A 16,063-nucleotide genomic window follows, 5' to 3' on the forward strand; every position below is an offset into this window, starting at 1 on the left:
CCGCTGGACCTCTGCTCCTGGTGGCAAAGAGGGAAAGAGGATTGACCTTTAGGGTCGCGAGGCCGCATACAGTGAGGGGTGGTAAGGGTCCGCCGAATTTAAGGGTCAGGCTCTGGAGGTTGCACTGAAAATCCAAGCCAAGGATAAGTGCAGCGCAGAGGTTAGGGAGGACGTAGAGGCGAAAACCGTGGAACTCTATGCCTTGGACTGTGAGCGTGACCATGCAGTACCCCCAGATCGCTACGCGATGGGATCCGGAGGCCAGGGAGATACTTTGATTGGTAGGGTGTACCTTAAGGGAGCAGCGCCTTACTGTATTTGGATGTACAAAGCTCTCGGTGCTCCCGGAGTCCAGTAGGCAGGAGGTCACGTGGCCGTTGACTTTCACGCTGGTGGATGCGTTGGTCAGAGTGTGTGGTCTGGACTGGTTGATTACCATGGATGCGAATCGTGGTTGGTCATCGGGTAGTGAGGTGGCCGCTGCGTCGGGGTCCTGAAACGCCGTTGGTCTCCGTGTGCTGCGGGGTGGACAAGATGGAGGTACCTGGAGGTCCTGGGGGGTCACAAAATGGCGGCGCCCATGGAACGCACGTTGCAGCGGTGGAGCAAGATGGCGGCACCCATGAAACACATGTGTTGTGCAGGGGAGAAGATGGCGGCGCCCATTGCTCGCACATGGCCTGGGGAGGAGGGGAGGATAGCGGCGCCCATTGTCCGTGACCGGGGGAGGTGGGGCGACCGCTGCCGCTGAGCGGGCCTGGTGTGGGTGAGAAGATGGTGGCGCCCATTGCTCGCACATGGCCTGGGGAGGAGGGGAGGATAGCGCCGCCCACTGTCTGTGACCGGCGGGGGGCGGGGGGGTGGGGGGTGGGGAGGGGGGTGCTGCTGCCACTGAGCGGGCCTGGCACACCGCTGCGTAGTGGCCCTTCTTCCCGCAGGCCTTACAAAGGGCAGCACGGGCTGGGCAGCGTTGGCGGAGGTGTCTTTGTTGGCCGCAAAAATAGCATCAGGGCCCTCTGGAGATCACTGGCTGGCACGTAGCGCAGGCGTACTGGGTGCGTGGTTGGGGGCTTAGGACTGTACATTGCGCAGGGCGACCATCATGGAAAACGCTAGTGTTTTCGTCTCTGTGATGTTGCGCGTGTCCCCTTCTAGGAGCCGCTGCCTGATAACATTGGACCCAATGCCATTTACAAAAGCTTCCCTCATAAGGAGATCTGAGTGCTCCTTAGCTGTAACGTCCTGGCAGTCACAGTCCCGAACTAGTGTGATCAGGGCCCTCCAGAAGTCCTCGATTGACTCACCCGATAGTTGAGGACGCGTTGCGAGCGCGTGTCTGGCGAAGAGCGTGTTCGTCTTCTGCTCATAACTCTCTTTGAGTTGAGTCATAGCGTCAGCGTAATTGGGTGCATCCTGGATCAGCGGGAAGATTTTAGAGCTGAGTCTGGAGTACAATATTTGAATTTTCTGAGCCTCTGGAACAGGGGTCGGCGCCGCGTTGATATACGCTTCAAAACAAGCTAGCCAGTGCTGGAAGTCCTTTCTGGCGTCGCTTGCGTGTGGATCCAGCTGCAGTCGATCTGGTTTAATCCGGAGGTCCATCTTCTGAATCAGATACTAATAAATTGAGGCATGATCAATTTGGCTGGAGACGAAGTTGAATTCAAACTGAGGCTTTATTAGTATCTGAAGTGTGGCCTCCTACAGCAGCTGACAAAATGGCTGCGAGCTGAAGGCCACACATATTTATAACCCGGCTCCTAGGCGGAGCTAGCATGCAGGGGCCCAGGTGACCCTGTAGTGCAGGTTCTACCGTACAACCCTTAATGTAAGAACACAGTGGTTTACCACAACTAGCAGGCCCTAAATCCTCAAAGAACAAGGTGTAAATGAAAGGGAAGCCAGCTAGGGAAAGATGCAGAGAAAGAATTCCAAGAAGGAGAGAGAAAAGGTAGCTCAACCACCAGCATTTGCTTCTCTGTTCAGTTTTGATAGATAATATGAGCCTTGTTTGATGTTGTAAACTATCAGTATAGTATGGTGGTCCGTGACGGCTGTCAATGAACAGTCAAGGTGACCATTTGGTGTTGACGCAAAGCATTCCGAACGATACCACAGGGTGTTCTCCCTCTTACACCTCAGAGTTTATCTTTGTGTTTTAAGAATAATTCTCTAAGGTCGCTCAGACACCTTTTGGCTGCAGGTCATGTTCCTGGTTCATAGGACAGTTTCTAATCTCGCATTAAGTACTCAGATTTTCTGAATTTGCTTTATCATTCAAAGAGTAATTAGTTTCAAATAGGAAATGAACAGCAGTTTGCGGCATGAGGATTTAAAAAAAAATCAGTCCAGAACATGGGTGTCGCTGGCAAGGTGAACATTTAGTGCCCATCCCTAGTGTGATGGAATCTGGTTTTGACAGTGTTTTTTATTGAGACAGGCCTTAATTGAAAAAGAAAGGAAACTGATTCTCCCAATTTCTAAAAAAACTAAAGACTGAACTGACATTGGGAACCAAAACTTATAGGGAGACTGAAAGTTGTTCAAACGATGGGTGAAATCTAACGGCCGTGCCCGAACTGGGGCACAACACAGTCGGTAACTCCCGCGAGAAGCTTCTCGACCACAGTTTGCCCGTTAATTCATGTTTAATTTATGTTCAATTTATGTTGATTCTGTGATTCAAAGTGTAAATAGTTACCCAAGATAGTATTTAGTGTTTGTTTCGTTTGGCTATTGTATAGTAAAAAATTATTTTGTTTTAAACTCTGGAATTTTGTGGTTTCATTATTTCAATAAATAGCTAGGATTTCAGATTTTTTGTTTTAAATGACTGGTCTCAACTGAGGTTATAACATTAGTTACCCTTAAAGCCTTCTTTCTGAACTGGTGCAGTTTTTGTCTTGAAGGTACTCCTATAGTGTTGCTAAGAAAGGAGTTCAAGGGTTTTCTTTTCTTAATTTATTGATCTATTAAGGGGCAATGTTAGCGTGGCCAATTCACCTACGCTTCACATCTTTGGGTTGTGCAGGTGAGACCCACACAGACAGTGTGAAAATTCCACAAGGACAGTGACCTGGGGCCAGGATTGAACCCGGGTCTTTGGTGCAGTGAGGCAGCAGTGCTAACCACTGCGCCACCATGCCCCCCCCATCTTGAACCAATGAAATAGTGGAAGTGGCTGGAGGGGCTTAATGGGGTATTCATGTTCCTATAAGACACTTTGGACAGTATCTTACCATATTATGGCAAAGTGTTGGTTCCGGTGAGGAAACTGGGGCAAATCCCACCAGTGCCAGTGGCGGGAAATTGCATGGAATATTGATTTACGATTGGATTTGTTTATTGTCACAAAAACCGAGGTACAGCGAAAAGTATTGTTCTGCGTGCCGCTCAAACAGATCATTTAGTACATGAAAAGAAAATACATAATAGGGCAACACAAGGTACACAATGTAAATACATAGACACCGGCATCGGGTGAAGCATACAGGAGTGTATGTCCATAGGTGGGTCGTTTAGGAGTCTGGTAACAGGTGGGAAGAAGCAGATTTTGAATCTGTTTGTGCGTGTTCTCAAACTTCTGTATCTCCTGCCTGTTAGAATCTTGTATTTATAGGATGTTAACCCCTGGCTGGCTCGCCAATTGTTGAAATCTTTAATTTGAAAGGATCTTAACTTGCCGAACTACGCCAAGTTGGGGGAAGCTTAGTTGATAAATCAAAGTCCTGGCGCACTACGACAAGTTGTAAGATTTGTAATATTTCTGGACTATGCCAAGTTGTTGGATTCCTAGTATTATTCGACTGTGTAAAGTTGAAGGAATTTATATCATTTCTGCTATTTGGTCACCAGTAGCACTTTGCGAATACTGGGACTCAGCAGAAACTTCAGTTAAAATTTCTCAGGTGCCAAAATGAATTGTTTTATTTGTAGTTGCTTGAATACAATTTGAAAGTCATTTAAAAGGCAATTCGTAGACAATTCGAAGCTTTCAGAGAATTACAGACATTATCTTTCTTTGCTTAGGCAGACAGCTCGAAAGTAACTTTTAAAAGGCCAAAGTCTGGCAATGAAACATGAAGAGAGAGAGAAAGCTAATCTTCAGCTAAACTCAAACTCAAAGTCAAAAGTACACTACATCACTGACACAGACTAACACAAAGACAGAACCCCCAAAAGACAAAACAAACTAACAGAAAGACTATTAAGGACAAAACTGACTAAACTAACAGAAAGACAACACAACACAAAGACACTACAGACAGACATCTCTAAAATGGCAGGCGGAAACTTTTCAGTTATACACTTTCATATCTGTCTTAAGTCATCTAATCACACCCCAATATAATCCTAATTGGTTTGGGTTAGACTCAAACACATTTGATTTGATGACAAGCCGTCCATCTTCAATGTGCAACATCAGCTTTTCTGACTTAGCTGTTATCTGCATTGTGAACAATGGTGCCTTCATGTTGCTATGGTATTCAGTCCTTGTCCTTGACAATTAGCACAAGCAGTGTCAAATTGTCTTGCAACTGTGCTGTTTTAATGTCACACTGACTTTGAAAATATGCATTTGCCAGAACAACGGACCTCAGTAAAAGTGAATTATGCTGTATAAATGGGTATTTAAAACTGGGGCTTAATATTTATGCTTAAACAGCTATCTTTTACCTATACTAGTTGTATTCGAAATACCTGGCTTCTACACTGCCCGATGGAAGAAGTTGAAAAAGTGAGTATGCCAGTGGGAGAGGTCTTTGATTATGCTGTCCACTTTCCCCAGGCAGCGGGAGGTGTATGGATGGAGTCAATGGATGGGAGGCGGGTTCATGTTGTCATGTGAGAGTACCTTTGAGAAATGGGTGTTTATAAATGGGTGTGTATATAAATATTTATAGTGAGAGTACCTTTAAGAAATGGGTGTTTACTACTGCAGTGATGTCAGAGAGTGGGTGGAGCTGGGCTGTCTGTCAGCTTTTTACTTTTGTTTTTAGGATGTTTGCTGCAGGGTGTGTTTTATTTTCGTTTTCAGAGCTGGATAGCTGCATTCATAGCCAGAAGGTGTATTAGTGTCTCTCGCTGTAATCTAAAGACTGGACATTGATCCTGGTGATTTAAAGCTATTAACAGTGACAGTCAGTTAAAATTGGCAGACGTAAAGGGAAACGTACAGTTGGAAGATAGTGATGAGGATAGTGAGAAAGAGCATCATAGTCGAAGGCTTGGTGGGAATCTATTTAAATATGTCCAAGCATTGCCAAGGTTTGACGAGAAGAAGGTAGAAACCTTTTTCATTTCATTTGAGAAGGTGGCTAAACAAATGAAATGGTCACAGGACATGTGGGTATTCCTGATGCAAACAAAGATGATAGGTTGGGCTAATGAAGTGTTTGCCTCACTACCGGAGGAGGTATCTGGGATGTATGAGGAGGTGATAAAAAACCCATCTCAGGTGCATATGAACTGGTGCCTGAAGCTTACAGACAAAGGTTTAGAAATTTAAGGAAAGAATTTGGTCAAACATACATGGAGTTTGAAAGGCTCAAACAGAGTAATTTTGATAGATGGAGAAGGGCTTTAAAAATAGACCAAACGTATGAAGCTCTCAGAGAAATTATACTTTTGGAGGAGTTTGAAAATTCAATTCCTGATGTAGTGAGAACTCATGTGGAAGAGCAGATGGTTAAAACTGCGAGATTAGCAGCGGACATGGCAGATGATTATGATTTAGTTCATAAATCAAAGTTTGGTTTCCGACATCAGTTTCAGCCTGTGAGGGATAGAAACTGGGGATATGAGAAATACTCAAGTGGTAAAGGTAAAGGTGATCTGATGGGAGATAATAAGGAGAGTGTACCTCAGATTAAAAAAGAAATCCAGGAGGGTGGAAGAGAAATGAAAAATTTCAAATGTTTTCACTAATAAACTAGGCCATGTAAAGTCACAGTGTTGGTGGTTGAAGAAAAGCACTGGGAAGGCTGCTGTGGTAAAACAGGATAAGCCAGTGGGGTTTGTTGAAGTGGTAAAGGAACGGCCCATTGAAGCGAAGGAGGTGCAAAAGATTGTACAGCCTGATCAAGAGGTGATTGATAAGAAGGTGCCAGATGTCTTTAAAGAATTTACTTGTGTGGGTAAAGTTTATTCATGTGTACCAGGTGGAGCAGGTAAAGAAGTCAGAATTTGAAGAGATACGGGAGCTAGTCAATCTTTGATGGTAAGAGATGAGGAGTTATATAGTTTGGGAAGAATATTGCCAGAAAAGATGGTAATACGTGGAATTCCAGGGTGGGAGGAGTAGTGTTCCATTTTATAAGGTAAGGTTGAAAAGTCCAGTGAAGAGTGGTGAAGTGGTAGTAGGAGTAATCGATAAACTATCTTGTCCAGGAATACAGTTTATCTTGGGTAATGATATTGCTGGATCGCAGGTGGGAGTGATGCCTACTGTGGTTGATAAGCCAGTGGAAAATCAGACAGCTGAAGTGTTGAAGGACGAATATCCTGGGATTTTTCCGAATTGTGTAGAAACAAGGTCACAAAGTCACAGGTTAAGACAAGAGGAGAAATCAAAGAGTGAAGATGATGTTGAAGTGCAATTACCAGAAACGATTTTTGATCAGATGGTTGAAAAAGAACAAGAACAGGTGGAGGATGAGGGGGATATTTTTAGTTCAGGAAAATTGGCAGAGTTACAACAGAAAGATATAGAAATAAAACGGATGTATCAGAAAGCATATACGGAAGAGGAATCTGAGAGTATAACAGAGTGTTATTACCGTAAAAGTGATGTCTTGATGAGAAAATGGAGACCTTTACATATGCAGACGGATGAAAAGTGGGCAGAAGTTAATCAAGTAGTATTGCCGGTAGGGTATAGAAAGGAGGTGTTGCGAGTTGCACATGGGGTACCAGTGGGAGGTAATTTGGGAATAAGGAAAACTCAAGCTAAAATCCAGAAACATTTTTATTGGCCTGGACTACATAAAGATGGAGTTAAATTTTGTCAATCATGTCACACATGTCAAGTGATAGGGAAACCTCAAGCAGTGATAAAACCAGCGCCCTTAATACCCATTCCAGCATTTGAGGAACATTTTACAAGGTCCTAATTGATTGCGTAGGACCGCTTCCTAAAACAAAAAGTGGGAATCAATATCTTTTGACGATAATGGATGTGTCTACTAGGTTTCCAGAGGCTATTCCAGTATGTAATATTACAGCTAAAAAGATTGTGGAGGAGTTACTTAAATTCTTTACTATATATGGACTACCTACAGAAATACAATCAGATCAAGGATCAAATTTTACCTCAAGGTTATTCAAAGAAGTTATGGATAGCTTAGGAATAAAACAATTTAAATCAACTGCATACCATCCAGAATCGCAGGGAGTGTTAGAAAAGTGGCATCAGACATTAAAGACAATGTTGAGGGCTTATTGTCACGATTATCCAGAGGATTGGGATAAAGGAATTCCATTCGTACTGTTTGCAATTAGGGATGCACCTAACGAGTCAACCAAATTTAGCCCTTTTGAACTAACTTTTGGTCATGAGGTAAGAGGGACACTTAAATTGATTAAGGAAAGATTGGTGAGTGAGAAATCGGAAATTACATTGTTGGATTACGTGTCAAATTTTAGGGAACGATTAAATAGAGCAGATGAATTGGCTGGACAACATTTGAAAGTTGCACAAAATGTGATGAAATGGGTAGCGGACAAGAAATCCAAAGTTTGTAGTTTTGCCAGTGGAGTAAAGCTTTAGTGTTGTTACCAGTGGTAGGTGAACCTTTAAAAGTTAGGTTTTGTGGACCTTATCAGATTGATAGGAAATTAAGTGAGATGAATTATGTGGTAAAAACACCAGATAGAAGGAAGACTCACCGAGTGTGTCATGTGAATATGCTTAAGAGGAACTTTGAAAGGGAAGGAGAGAAAAAGGAGGAGGTTTTAATGATTCTAATTCAAAGTGACGAACCAAATCCAGATGACTGTGAATTTGACATACTTCAAATTAAATTGGAAAACAATGTAAGTTGGAGGTAAACACCAGGACCCCGGACCTCGGAGAGGGCTTCAGTCGATGAGATAAGTGATCCAACATCTCTGAGCACCATGATGAGCCCACCCACGTCGCACATCCACACATAGCTAGTGAGGCTCAAAATCACCCCAGCACAGTTTTTGAGACGTAATTTACAGTTCCAAACAGATCTGCACAGTAGCACAGTGGTTAGCACAGTTGCTTCACAGCTTCAGGGTCCCAGGTTCAATTCCCGGCTTGGGTCATTGTCTGTGCGGATTCTGCATGTTCTCCCCGTGTCTGCACGTTCTCCCCGTGGGTTTCCTCCAGGTGCTCCGGTTTCCTCCCACAGTCCAAAGATGTGCAGGTTAGGTGGATTGCCCTTAGTGTCCAAAAAAGGTTTGGTGAGGTTACGGGGATAGGGTGGAGGTATAGGCTTAGGTAGGGCTCTCTTTCCAAGGGCCAGTGCAGACTCGATGGGCCAAATGGCCTCCTTCTGCACTGTAAATTCTATGATTCTATGATTGCCAATAAATATATTAAATGGAAGAGCAGGTATTGTTTCCTCTCCTGTACTTCTTTTCCACCAAGTCCTTGTTTCAAGAGCCAAGAAAGCAATGGGCCTCAGCCATCATTTGCTTTACTTGCTCATGCAATGGAACTCATTCTGTTATTTAGTTTATCTCCACACCATTCGTTAGAAATCTGCTCATCTTTATACCACCCCTCCCCCATGTATCTTGGCCATCTAACCTGAAAGATGCAATCAAACATTCTCTCTTTTACTCAACTGTTACCCTGTGCACATACACTCTTCATACTTCCATATCTCTATGACACATCTTGTGCAAAGCATCCTGTTTTTCTACACTTTTGAGCATTACGATTTTCTAATATGACATCACTGTGCTTCCTATCAGTTTGTCTTTGCAGCTCACAAATCGAGGTAAGAACTTCAAACCACCCCACCATCTAGGAATGCTGCTTACACTAGTCCCTCAAGCAACTGCATTTGTAAAATTGTGTAGGTTATTGTTTCTGTGCAGGAAATCAGCCATTACTGAGTAAAAGGAATATTTATAAGAAAATTAATAATCTTACAGGTTCAATTGCAACAACACAAAATGACTTGTTTGGCGACTGGCAGTGAAACAAGGGGCATGATTTAACGGGAAAAAACAGTTCTCTTTTGGGCGTGTTTAGCAGGGTGTTTCTCGGCGTCTACAGTGTCAAGCACGGCCCTGCTATTAAACAGGACTCTGGGATTTTTTGGCATCGGTGAGGAACGCTCCACCAAGGCCACACTTACTTTCATTCCCTGCTCTGATGCCCCAATTTCTCGCCCCCCCCCCCCCTCCACCATGGCCTCTGGATCCCCCCACACTGCCCCAACCTACCTATAAGGAGTCCTTGAGCCGCCCCCTCACCTCATCTCATAAGGGCAGGGCACCCCCAGGCTCGATCCTTGGCACCCAGGCACCTTAGCACTGCCAGCCTGGCACCCCAGCAGTGCCACACTGAGCAGGGGCAGTGTTGGTGACGGTGCCACACTGAGCAGGGGCGGTGCTGGTGCCGGTGCCACACTGAGCAGGGACGGTGTTGGTGACGGTGCCACACTGAGCAGGGGCGGTGCTGGTGCCGGTGCCACACTGAGCAGGGGCGGTGTTGGTGACGGTGCCACACTGAGCAGGGGCAGTGTTGGTGACGGTGCCACACTGAGCAGGGGCGGTGCTGGTGCCGGTGCCACACTGAGCAGGGGCGGTGCTGGTGCCGGTGCCACACTGAGCAGGGGCGGTGTTGGTGACGGTGCCACACTGAGCAGGGACGGGCCGGTGCCACACTGAGCAGGGACGGTGCTGGTGCCGGTGCCACACTGAGCAGGGACGGTGTTGGTGACGGTGCCACACTGAGCAGGGACGGTGCTGGTGCCGGTGCCACACTGAGCAGGGGCGGTGTTGGTGACGGTGCCACACTGAGCAGGGGCGGTGTTGGTGCCGGTGCCACACTGAGCAGGGACGGTGCTGGTGCCGGTGCCACACTGAGCAGGGGCGATGCTGGTGCCGGTGCCACACTGAGCAGGGGCGGTGCTGGTGCCGGTGCCACACTGAGCAGGGACGGTGTTGGTGACGGTGCCACACTGAGCAGGGGCGGTGCTGGTGCCGGTGCCACACTGAGCAGGGGCGGTGTTGGTGCCGGTGCCACACTGAGCAGGGACGGTGTTGGTGACGGTGCCACACTGAGCAGGGACGGTGCTGGTGCCGGTGCCACACTGAGCAGGGGCGGTGTTGGTGACGGTGCCACACTGAGCAGGGGCGGTGTTGGTGCCGGTGCCACACTGAGCAGGGACGGTGCTGGTGCCGGTGCCACACTGAGCAGGGGCGGTGCTGGTGCCGGTGCCACACTGAGCAGGGGCGGTGTTGGTGACGGTGCCACACTGAGCAGGGGCGGTGCTGGTGCCGGTGCCACACTGAGCAGGGACGGTGTTGGTGACGGTGCCACACTGAGCAGGGACGGTGCTGGTGCCGGTGCCACACTGAGCAGGGGCGGTGCTGGTGCTGGTGCCACACTGAGCAGGGGCGGTGTTGGTGACGGTGCCACACTGAGCAGGGGCGGTGCTGGTGCCGGTGCCACACTGAGCAGGGGCGGTGTTGGTGCCGGTGCCACACTGAGCAGGGACGGTGCTGGTGCCGGTGCCACACTGAGCAGGGGCGGTGTTGGTGACGGTGCCACACTGAGCAGGGACGGGCCGGTGCCACACTGAGCAGGGACGGTGCTGGTGCCGGTGCCACACTGAGCAGGGGCGGTGCTGGTGCCGGTGCCACACTGAGCAGGGGCGGTGCTGGTGCCGGTGCCACACTGAGCAGGGGCGGTGCTGGTGTCGGTGCCACACTGAACAGGGGCGGTACTGGTGTCGGTGCCACACTGAGCAGGGGCGGTGTTGGTGCCGGTGCCACACTGAGCAGGGACGGTGCTGGTGCCGGTGCCACACTGAGCAGGGGCGGTGCTGGTACCGGTGCCACACTGAGCAGGGGCGGTGCTGGTGCCTGTGCCACACTGAGCAGGGGCGGTGTTGGTGCCGGTGCCACACTGAGCAGGGGCGGTGCTGGTGCCTGTGCCACACTGAGCAGGGGCGGTGTTGGTGCCGGTGCCACACTGAGCAGGGGCGGTGCTGGTGCCACACTGAGCAGGGGCGGTGCTGGTGACGGTGCCACACTGATCAGGGGCGGTGCTGGTGCCGGTGCCACACTGAGCAGGGGCGGTGCTGGTGCCGGTGCCACACTGAGCAGGGGCGGTGTTGGTGACGGTGCCACACTGAGCAGGGGCGGTGCTGGTGCCGGTGCCACACTGAGCAGGGGCGGTGTTGGTGACGGTGCCACACTGAGCAGGGGCGGTGCTGGTGACGGTGCCACACTGATCAGGGGCGGTGCTGGTGCCGGTGCCACACTGAGCAGGGGCGGTGCTGGTGCCGGTGCCACACTGAGCAGGGGCGGTGTTGGTGACGGTGCCACACTGAGCAGGGGCGGTGCTGGTGCCGGTGCCACACTGAGCAGGGGCGGTGTTGGTGACGGTGCCACACTGAGCAGGGGCGGTGTTGGTGACGGTGCCACACTGAGCAGGGGCGGTGCTGGTGCCGGTGCCACACTGAGCAGGGACGGTGTTGGTGACGGTGCCACACTGAGCAGGGACGGTGCTGGTGCCGGTGCCACACTGAGCAGGGGCGGTGCTGGTGCCGGTGCCACACTGAGCAGGGGCGGTGTTGGTGACGGTGCCACACTGAGCAGGGGCGGTGCTGGTGCCGGTGCCACACTGAGCAGGGGCGGTGTTGGTGCCGGTGCCACACTGAGCAGGGACGGTGCTGGTGCCGGTGCCACACTGAGCAGGGGCGGTGTTGGTGACGGTGCCACACTGAGCAGGGACGGGCCGGTGCCACACTGAGCAGGGACGGTGCTGGTGCCGGTGCCACACTGAGCAGGGGCGGTGCTGGTGCCGGTGCCACACTGAGCAGGGGCGGTGCTGGTGCCGGTGCCACACTGAGCAGGGGCGGTGCTGGTGTCGGTGCCACACTGAACAGGGGCGGTACTGGTGTCGGTGCCACACTGAGCAGGGGCGGTGTTGGTGCCGGTGCCACACTGAGCAGGGACGGTGCTGGTGCCGGTGCCACACTGAGCAGGGGCGGTGCTGGTACCGGTGCCACACTGAGCAGGGGCGGTGCTGGTGCCTGTGCCACACTGAGCAGGGGCGGTGTTGGTGCCGGTGCCACACTGAGCAGGGGCGGTGCTGGTGCCTGTGCCACACTGAGCAGGGGCGGTGTTGGTGCCGGTGCCACACTGAGCAGGGGCGGTGCTGGTGCCACACTGAGCAGGGGCGGTGCTGGTGACGGTGCCACACTGATCAGGGGCGGTGCTGGTGCCGGTGCCACACTGAGCAGGGGCGGTGCTGGTGCCGGTGCCACACTGAGCAGGGGCGGTGTTGGTGACGGTGCCACACTGAGCAGGGGCGGTGCTGGTGCCGGTGCCACACTGAGCAGGGGCGGTGTTGGTGACGGTGCCACACTGAGCAGGGGCGGTGCTGGTGACGGTGCCACACTGATCAGGGGCGGTGCTGGTGCCGGTGCCACACTGAGCAGGGGCGGTGCTGGTGCCGGTGCCACACTGAGCAGGGGCGGTGTTGGTGACGGTGCCACACTGAGCAGGGGCGGTGCTGGTGCCGGTGCCACACTGAGCAGGGGCGGTGTTGGTGACGGTGCCACACTGAGCAGGGGCGGTGTTGGTGTCGGTGCCACACTGAACAGGGGCGGTGCTGGTGTCGGTGCCACACTGAACAGGGGCGGTGCTGGTGCCGGTGCCACACTGAGCAGGGGCGGTGTTGGTGCCGGTGCCACACTGAGCAGGGGCGGTGCTGGTGCCGGTGCCACACTGAACAGGGGCGGTGCTGGTGCCGGTGCCACACTGAGCAGGGACGGGCCGGTGCCACACTGAGCAGGGGCGGTGCTGGTGCCGGTGCCACACTGAGCAGGGGCGGTGCTGGTGCCGGTGCCACACTGAGCAGGGGCGGTGCTGGTGCCGGTGCCACACTGAGCAGGGACGGTGTTGGTGACGGTGCCACACTGAGCAGGGGCGGTGCTGGTGCCGGTGCCACACTGAGCAGGGGCAGTGTTGGTGCCGGTGCCACACTGAGCAGGGGCGGTGCTGGTGCCGGTGCCACACTGAGCAGGGACGGTGCTGGTGCCGGTGCCACACTGAGCAGGGGCGGTGTTGGTGCCGGTGCCACACTGAGCAGGGGCGGTGTTGGTGCCGGTGCCACACTGAGCAGGGGCGGTGCTGGTGCCGGTGCCACACTGAGCAGGGGCGGTGCTGGTGCCGGTGCCACACTGAGCAGGGACGGTGCTGGTGTCGGTGCCACACTGAACAGGGGCGGTGCTGGTGCCGGTGCCACACTGAGCAGGGGCGGTGCTGGTGTCGGTGCCACACTGAACAGGGGCGGTGCTGGTGTCGGTGCCACACTGAACAGGGGCGGTGCTGGTGCCTGTGCCACACTGAGCAGGGGCGGTGTTGGTGCCGGTGCCACACTGAGCAGGGGCGGTGCTGGTGCCGGTGCCACACTGAACAGGGGCGGTGCTGGTGCCGGTGCCACACTGAGCAGGGACGGGCCGGTGCCACACTGAGCAGGGGCGGTGCTGGTGCCGGTGCCACACTGAGCAGGGGCGGTGCTGGTGCCGGTGCCACACTGAGCAGGGGCGGTGTTGGTGCCGGTGCCACACTGAGCAGGGGCGGTGTTGGTGCCGGTGCCACACTGAACAGGGGCGGTGCTGGTGCCGGTGCCACACTGAGCAGGGGCGGTGTTGGTGCCGGTGCCACACTGAGCAGGGGCGGTGCTGGTGCCGGTGCCACACTGAGCAGGGGCGGTGCTGGTGCCGGTGCCACACTGAGCAGGGGCGGTGCTGGTGCCGGTGCCACACTGAGCAGGGACGGTGCTGGTGTCGGTGCCACACTGAACAGGGGCGGTGCTGGTGCCGGTGCCACACTGAGCAGGGGCGGTGCTGGTGTCGGTGCCACACTGAACAGGGGCGGTGCTGGTGTCGGTGCCACACTGAACAGGGGCGGTGCTGGTGCCTGTGCCACACTGAGCAGGGGCGGTGTTGGTGCCGGTGCCACACTGAGCAGGGGCGGTGCTGGTGCCGGTGCCACACTGAACAGGGGCGGTGCTGGTGCCGGTGCCACACTGAGCAGGGACGGGCCGGTGCCACACTGAGCAGGGACGGGCCGGTGCCACACTGAGCAGGGGCGGTGCTGGTGCCGGTGCCACACTGAGCAGGGGCGGTGCTGGTGCCGGTGCCACACTGAGCAGGGGCGGTGTTGGTGCCGGTGCCACACTGAGCAGGGGCGGTGTTGGTGCCGGTGCCACACTGAACAGGGGCGGTGCTGGTGCCGGTGCCACACTGAGCAGGGACGGGCCGTTGCCACACTGAGCAGGGGCGGTGCTGGTGCCGGTGCCACACTGAGCAGGGACGGGCCGTTGCCACACTGAGCAGGGGCGGTGCTGGTGCCGGTGCCACACTGAGCAGGGGCGGTGCTGGTGCCGGTGCCACACTGAGCAGGGGCGGTGTTGGTGCCGGTGCCACACTGAGCAGGGGCGGTGTTGGTGCCGGTGCCACACTGAACAGGGGCGGTGCTGGTGCCGGTGCCACACTGAGCAGGGACGGGCCGTTGCCACACTGAGCAGGGGCGGTGCTGGTGCCGGTGGCACACTGTGTACCAGGTTTACAAGTCCCTCCTAGAACCATAGAATGGTTACAGCACAGGAGCCCATTCAGCCCATGTTCATGCCAGTTCTTTGTAGGAGCAACTCAGCTAGTCCATTTCTCTCGTGCTTTTTCCCATAGCTCTGCAACATGTTTCATTTCAGAGTAGGAGTACAAAATGTGTCGATGTTACGAAACCTGGAGGAGCGACAAACAATTAGGATGATACGGATTGACTCCAACATGATGCAGGGGCACGGAATGGGGGCAGCGGGGGTAGAGGGGCTCAGAGGGGGGATCGGAGACCAGGTGGAGGAGAGTAGAATGCTGGTTACAACAGGTCGCACATGGAGGCGGCAGGAGCAAAGAGGTCAACGGTGTCCATCTTGGATGTCCCCCAAACAAAGGAAAACTCCGGAGTGCAGGGGCATGTCATCATGGTAAATATGGCTGATCCCACAGGAGGGCAGGGACAGATAGTCACCTTGAATGTCAGGGGACTTACTGGCCCGGTGAAAAGATCCAGAATCTTTGCCCACCTGAAAAGCCTGAAGGCCGACATGGTCTTCCTATAAGAGACCACCTGAGGGAGAAGGACCGGCTATGGGTGAGAAAGAGTTGGATTGGACAGATGTACCAAACATGCTTGGGGGTTGGCCATACTGTTCAGTAAGAGGATTGTGGTGTTGGGTGCTCTGGTGCACAGATGAGCCAACACAGTTGTATGTGGTACAACTCTATTTTATTATAACTCTTATAATACAGTTCGTTCTGGATACTCTGCACGTGCTGTCTCCCTGAGTGTCCCCGGCTATAGCTGTGTCCTGGTTCTCCTCTCCCGCTCTTCCTGACCACCAGGGGTTGTGTCTGTACTTTTATATCTTTCTGTCATTGGTTGTGGTGTTGTGTGTTCTGATTTGTCTGTTGGTGTGTCTATCATGATGTGTGTGTTTGAATATCATGACATCCCCCTTTTTTACAAAGACAAGTGCCTACGTGGTTATAAATATAATTGTGTCGTGAGTGCATCTAAGAGTGTGTGTGTGTGTTGTGTACAGCGTGTGTTCATGACGTAACTATTTACATGGGGCGATGTCGGGTGCGTCACACTAACAAGGTTGTACCATAACAAAACTTGGATACGAGAGAAAAAAAAAACTTGAACATTGGTCCGGTCAGACGATATCTGGAACAATAAACAACAACAGGTTATAATACAGAAGTGTTTGACTTTTTTGAACGTATTAACAGCGTTAGAAGTCCAGTCTAATGGGTGACCGCCTCAAGAATGGGCT

This window comes from Scyliorhinus torazame, chromosome 8, assembly GCF_047496885.1.
Source record: "Scyliorhinus torazame isolate Kashiwa2021f chromosome 8, sScyTor2.1, whole genome shotgun sequence".
Lineage (NCBI taxonomy): Eukaryota > Metazoa > Chordata > Chondrichthyes > Carcharhiniformes > Scyliorhinidae > Scyliorhinus > Scyliorhinus torazame.